Genomic DNA, 7,500 nt, shown 5'->3' with positions numbered 1-7,500 from the left:
CCCTGGGTTATGTGTGTGTGTGCGTGTGTGTGTTTGTTCCCATGACACGTTCAGTATCGCACCATTACATGCCACAAGAGATCGTAATCACAAGATGCAACGTGTTTAGTCTTGCAAATTTGAATAGCGTATTTACGTAACGCCTGGCTAAGTTTAATGAAATGAGAGGGTAGGATTTGCAACACTGAAGGACAGAGAGGTATACAAACAACGTGACCAGAATGACCAAGAATACGCATAATTAACCCTTTTAAGTGTCTGCTCCCTCCCGTGCTTGCTTGTGTCTCGTGACCTTATTGCAAAGTGAATTTTAAGGATTTGTGTGATAAATTGAGAAAATACGTGCTTTTTCTTACCCTGCTCTATGTGAATGTTCATCTTCATTGACAAAGCCGTGCTCAGAACTCTGGACACAAGCCCCGACCCTCGTTACACCTGCCTTCAACGATCATCTGAAAATTAATCGGTGCGTGTTAGGGGTTCAGATACGCGGGTCAGTACATCCACACTTTACCAAGGTCTTGAAGTGACTGCCGGCCGGATTATAAATAATACTTGCTTTTTTATATAAACATACCAGATTGTATTAAAAGATTACGAAAACTAGCATAATATATATATATATATATATATATATATATATATATATATATATATATATATATATATATATATATATATATATATATATATATATATATATATATATATATATATATATATATATATATATATATATATATATATTTTTTTTTTTTTTTTTATGTAGGAAGGATACTGGCCAAGGGCAACAAAAATCTAATAAAAAAAATGCCCACTGAAATGCCAGTCCCTAAAAGGGTCAAAGCAGTGGTCAAAAATTGGTGGATAAGTGTCTTGAAACCTCCCTCTTGAAGGAATTCAAGTCATAGGAAGGTGGAAATACAGAAGCAGGCAAGGAGTTCCAGAGTTTACCAGAGAAAGGGATGAATGATTGAGAATACTGGTTAACTCTTGCGTTAGAGAGGTGGACAGAATAGGAGTGAGAGAAAGAAGAAAGTCTTGTGCAGCGAGGCCGCGGAAGGAGGGGAGGCATGCAATTAGCAAGATCAGAAGAGCAGTTAGCATGAAAATAGCGGTAGAAGACAGCAAGAGATGCAACATTGCGGCGGTGAGAGAGAGGCTGAAGACAGTCAGTTAGAGGAGAGGAGTTGATGAGACGAAAAGCTTTTGATTCCACCCTGTCTAGAACAGCAGTATGAGTGGAACCCCCCCAGACATGTGAAGCATACTCCATACATGGACGGATAAGGCCCTTGTACAGAGTTAGCAGCTGGGGGGGTGAGAAAAACTGGCGGAGACGTCTCAGAACACCTAACTTCATAGAAGCTGTTTTAGCTAGAGATGAGATGTGAAGTTTCCAGTTCAGATTATAAGTAAAGGACAGACCGAGGATGTTCAGTGTAGAAGAGGGGGACAGTTGAGTGTCATTGAAGAAGAGGGGATAGTTGTCTGGAAGATTGTGTCGAGTTGATAGATGGAGGAATTGAGTTTTTGAGGCATTGAACAATACCAAGTTTGCTCTGCCCCAATCAGAAATTTTAGAAAGATCAGAAGTCAGGCGTTCTGTGGCTTCCCTGCGTGATATGTTTACCTCCTGAAGGGTTGGACGTCTATGAAAAGACGTGGAAAAGTGCAGGGTGGTATCATCAGCATAGGAGTGGATAGGACAAGAAGTTTGGTTTAGAAGATCATTAATGAATAATAAGAAGAGAGTGGGTGACAGGACAGAACCCTGAGGAACACCACTGTTAATAGATTTAGGAGAAGAACAGTGACCGTCTACCACAGCAGCAATAGAACGGTCAGAAAGGAAACTTGAGATGAAGTTACAGAGAGAAGGATAGAAACCGTAGGAGGGTAGTTTGGAAATCAAAGCTTTGTGCCAGACTCTATCAAAGGCTTTTGATATGTCCAAGGCAACAGCAAAAGTTTCACCAAAGTCTCTAAAAGAGGATGACCAAGACTCGGTAAGGAAAGCCAGAAGATTACCAGTAGAGCGGCCTTGACGGAACCCATACTGGCGATCAGATAGAAGGTTGTGAAGTGATAGATGTTTAAGAATCTTCCTGTTGAGGATAGATTCAAAAACTTTAGATAAGCAGGAAATTAAAGCAATAGGACGGTAGTTTGAGGGATTAGAGCGGTCACCCTTTTTAGGAACAGGTTGAATGTAGGCAAACTTCCAGCAAGAAGGAAAGGTAGATGTTGACAGACAGAGCTGAAAGAGTTTGACTAGGCAAGGTGCAAGCACGGAGGCACAGTTTCGGAGAACAATAGGAGGGACCCCATCAGGTCCATAAGCCTTCTGAGGGTTTAGGCCAGCGAGGGCATGGAAAACATCATTACGAAGAATTTTAATACGAGGCATGAAGTAGTCAGAGGGTGGAGGAGAGGGAGGAACAAGCCCAGAATCGTCCAAGGTAGAGTTTTTAGCAAAGGTTTGAGCAAAGAGTTCAGCTTTAGAAATAGATGTGATAGCAGTGGTGCCATCTGGTTGAAGTAGAGGAGGGAAAGAAGAAGAAGCAAAGTTATTGGAGATATTTTTGGCTAGATGCCAGAAATCACGAGGGGAGTTAGATCTTGAAAGGTTTTGACATTTTCTGTTAATGAAGGAGTTTTTGGCTAGTTGGAGAACAGACTTGGCATGGTTCCGGGCAGAAATATAAAGTGCATGAGATTCTGGTGAAGGAAGGCTTAAGTACCTTTTGTGGGCCACCTCTCTATCATGTATAGCACGAGAACAAGCTGTGTTAAACCAAGGTTTAGAAGGTTTAGGACGAGAAAAAGAGTGAGGAATGTACGCCTCCATGCCAGACACTATCACCTCTGTTATGCGCTCAGCACACAATGACGGGTCTCTGACACGGAAGCAGTAGTCATTCCAAGGAAAATCAGCAAAATACCGCCTCAGGTCCCCCCAACTAGCAGAGGCCAAACGCCAGAGTCACCTTCGCTTAGGGGGATCCTGAGGAGGGATTGGAGTGATAGGACAAGATAAAGATATGAGATTGTGATCGGAGGAGCCCAACGGAGAAGAAAGGGTGACAGCATAAGCAGAAGGATTAGAGGTCAGGAAAAGGTCAAGAATGTTGGGCGTATCTCCAAGACGGTCAGGAATACGAGTAGGGTGTTGCACCAATTGCTCTAGGTCATGGAGGATAGCAAAGTTGTAGGCTAGTTCACCAGGATGGTCAGTGAAGGGAGAGGAAAGCCAAAGCTGGTGGTGAACATTGAAGTCTCCAAGAATGGAGATCTCTGCAAAAGGGAAGAATATATATATATATATATATATATATATATATATATATATATATATATATATATATATATATATATATATATATATATATATATATGAATAAATAAATGGAGAGAGAGAGAGAGAGAGAGAGAGAGAGAGAGAGAGAGAGAGAGAGAGAGAGAGAGAGGCAGATCGCGGAATATTTTCCCGCCCACTCCCACCTGAGAAACAGCCCAAAACCCGCCCAATCCACCTCCAGGAACCGCCCAAAACTAGCCCAAAAAATCATACAGAAAATGTATATATAATTTCACACACACACACACACACTGCATTTCCCTGGTGTAGAAAGTTTCCTTACTGAATTCTGATTGCTACACTATCACCGTGGGCGCGGGCGTATAGATGAAAGTAATGGATGGGCGTGCGTGTGTGTGGGAGCGCGTGGGTGTTGGTGTGCATACAGATATATTAAAGGTGTGTGTGTGTGTGTGTGTTAGGTCACGAGCCCTCAACCTTTTGCAAGCTGGACAACCTCAGAGCAGGATCAGTGTGAATAGGGGCCCCCTCCTCTGTGCCCCACCCACTCAGCCTCCCCCCCCCTATGCCACCACAGATAGATATAATTAGATAGATAGATAGTTTGAGAGAATAACCTACATTTTCTTTTCAGTAATACCAAATTTTAATTTCCATTTTTTTTTTTTTTTTTTTTTATTTAAGCTTGAACCCGTTATTTCTTGTTCTACTCTGGTTGCTGATCATAAGAATTTTGCTTACATCTCCCTTGTTATGACCCTTATACCACTTAAAGACTTCTATCAGGTCCCCTCTTAACTTACGTCTCTCTAAAGAATGTAAATTTAACAGCTTCAACCTCGCCTCGTAAGGAATACTCCTCATCCCCTGTATCCTTTTAGTCATTCTCCTCTGTACTAATTCTAATAGACCTTTATCTTTCCTGTAATGTGGGGACCAGAATTGCACAGCGTAGTCTAGATGAGGTCTGACCAGCGCCAAGTATAACTTTAATATTGCTTCCCGCCTTCTACTTTTAACGCTCCTAAAAATCAATCCTAGTACCCTATTTGCCTTGTTTCTGGCTTCTGTGCATTGTTTCCCTAGACGGAGTTCAGAGCTAACTACAACTCCTAAATCTTTCTCCTACCCTGTACCTACCAGTTTGGTCGTTTAATGTGTACCTATTGTGTGGGTTTCCTCTACCTACGCTAAGCACTTTGCATTTATTGATAATAATTGCATTTGCCATCTATCCGTCCATTCGTTCATTCTAAGTCTGCCTGCAAGGCGATGGCATCCGATTCTAACCTAATTAATTTACCTTTGTGTCATCCGCAAATTTACTAACATCACTACTAATTCCACTATCCAAGCCATTGATATATATATATATATATATATATATATATATATATATATATATATATATATATATATATATATATATATATATATATATATTAGAAATAACAATGGCCCTAATACTGACCCCACTCGGATTTCGAGCCGTTTATTACCACTCTCTTATCACCTGTTACCAAGCCATTACCCTATCCAGCCTAACAGCTTCCCATCTATCCCGTGTGCCCTAACCTTTCTCAGGAGCCTTTGATGGGGTACCTTGTCAAATGTTTTACTAAAGTCCAGATATATCAATAACTATCACCATTATCTACTGCCTCGTACACCTTACTGTAAAAACTTAACAAGTTTGTCAGGCAAGACTTCCCCTTCGTGAAGCCATGCTGTGACTGATTTATCAAGTTTGTCTAAATGTTCCTCGCTATTATTGACTCTAACATTTTACCTACAACTGAAGTTAAGCTGACAGGTCTATAATTAGACGCTAAAGTTTTATCTTCTTTCTTAAAGATGGGTACTACATTAGCCTGCCTCCACATTACTGGTACCTCACCCGACTCCAGTGATTTCCTAAAGACAGAAATTAACGGTAATTTTTTTTTTGTGATCTTATTGTTCTATACGGGATATTTGCTATCTGACCTGTATGAACTTCACGAAATATTTATACAATTCATCTACATTTACTTCACCTAATCCGCTCATCTCGTCCCCTACCATCTTCTCCACTCCATCTACTGGCCTCGACCTCACCTCTCTCATTTCAGCATGACCCGACATTCCAACATACACCTATCTCCCCCCTTCTTCTTTCCTCCCTTCCGGACACATCTTCCCTCCTCGTCCTACACCCTCACGCCTCACCTCTCATCTTGCCTTCTCTCTGAACTCCGTCCCTGACCTCACCCGGCACCTTTTGCCAGTCCGTTCCTTGAAGGTACCTTTTTAATTCTTCAAAATCTGCTCTCCTAAAGTCAGGTATTTTACAAGTATTTTTGTTTCTAACAGTTTCTTCCCATTCTAAATTGTACCTAATTTCCCTATGGTCAGTTTCCTAGCTGTCCTCCAACCTCTACCTGCGTGACTGCTTCCTCCCTCGCAAGATACTTATAGTCCTCTACTGAGCACAAACCTAACCTCTTCAGAGAGGCAGATTGCTGAATGGGGGGAGTGGACCTTGTAAGGTGTGGTATCCACAGCTCAATTAATCATCCCAAGGGATGTTAGTAGCGTGTGAGCTCGGTCATAATCCTGTCGTGCTAATCCTTGAATTGTTTTCACCCCCAAAGTAGCACCTAAAACTTAATCCTGCCTAATAGGTATTATAACATTGTTATATAAACGGTACGTCAAGAAAACTATTAAAACAGGTGGGGATCACAAGTAACTTTTTTCCTGCTGTTCATACGAGGGATTTCCCAAAATAACAGAGCCCATTGTCTGAAGATATTACTTAGATGGTTGTTAGTTCATATCAATACCTTATGAAGCCTACTCCAGTGAGCGACCTACCATACCTTGATCTATTAATACACATTACTTTGCACACTAAACACGATATGGTATTGCATTAACGTAACATTAACATTAAACATTACGTAATGTTCAATTAAACGGTAAACTTACCTGCAAGTAGTCATTTTTTAGTACTTGGTATATGGCCCGACGTTTCTGGGATTATGCAAGATGAGTTTTGTTTTGACGGACGTACGCATGTACTAAAATTCTCAGTGTTACTTCCTTAGAGCCTCTGCTTTTGTTTTTCATTATCTACGGCTCCACCTTTGCTTATTAAGGAATAGCAATTCCGCCCACTCATAAAGATTTCCTGATAACATGCTCGTGGTCATGTATTACGAAATACTGTGGCCTTTCATTTTTTTTTCCCTCACTGCAATTACTATGCTACATAGTATTTCCTTGATAATGCCGCCTTTCACGTTGCTGGCATCGTTCAGCACCCACATTTTTTACAATATACCATTTAATCATCCTAAAGGGGGCACTCCCACTTACCTGTGCAAGTAATTAATTCATTACTTCTCCATCACTCCCAGATTCTTACCCATATGTCCGCCAGTCTTTGCCCCCCATACAATAATTCTTTTATCCAATATTTCTCCTTATTCCTCCTTCCCACTTCTCTAAGCTCGTCTCATCTATAACCTAAAAACAAAAAATATTACATGCCTAGTCATCTACATTTGCTTTAACCCCCCCCTCCCCCTCTAAAATTCTCTCTTCCCTGTGTCGTGGGTAACCTGTTTTATTTCCCCCCAGAATATGTATGTATGTGTGTGTACATATATATATATATATATATATATATATATATATATATATATATATATATATATATATATATATATATATATATATATATATATATATATATATATATATATATATATATATATATATATATATATATATATATATATATATATATATACACAAAACAAACAAGTACAATAATAAATATACAGCAACATTTTAAAAACACCATTCAAACTCTACTGAATAATGGTGGTGGTGGTGGTAGTAGTAGTAGTAGTAGTAGTAGTAGTAGTAGTAGTAGTAGTAGTAGTAGTAGTAGTAGTAGTACTACTACTAGTAGTAGTAGTAGTAAAATTAAATCAATCAATCAATCAATCAATCAATCAATCAATACAAATTATAAACACAATTACAATGGTAATAATGAGTGATGGTACAGGCTGCAGGGCCATGTAGCACTGTGCTGAGGATATAGTCATACTGGGTGGGCCTAGACATTTTATAATACGTGAAAAGTATAGGTGCGGATCATAATTATAACAAACAATAATAGTAAT

This window comes from Scylla paramamosain, chromosome 1 (genome assembly GCF_035594125.1).
Source record: "Scylla paramamosain isolate STU-SP2022 chromosome 1, ASM3559412v1, whole genome shotgun sequence".
Lineage (NCBI taxonomy): Eukaryota > Metazoa > Arthropoda > Malacostraca > Decapoda > Portunidae > Scylla > Scylla paramamosain.
Note: the sequence above shows the minus strand (reverse complement) of the source record.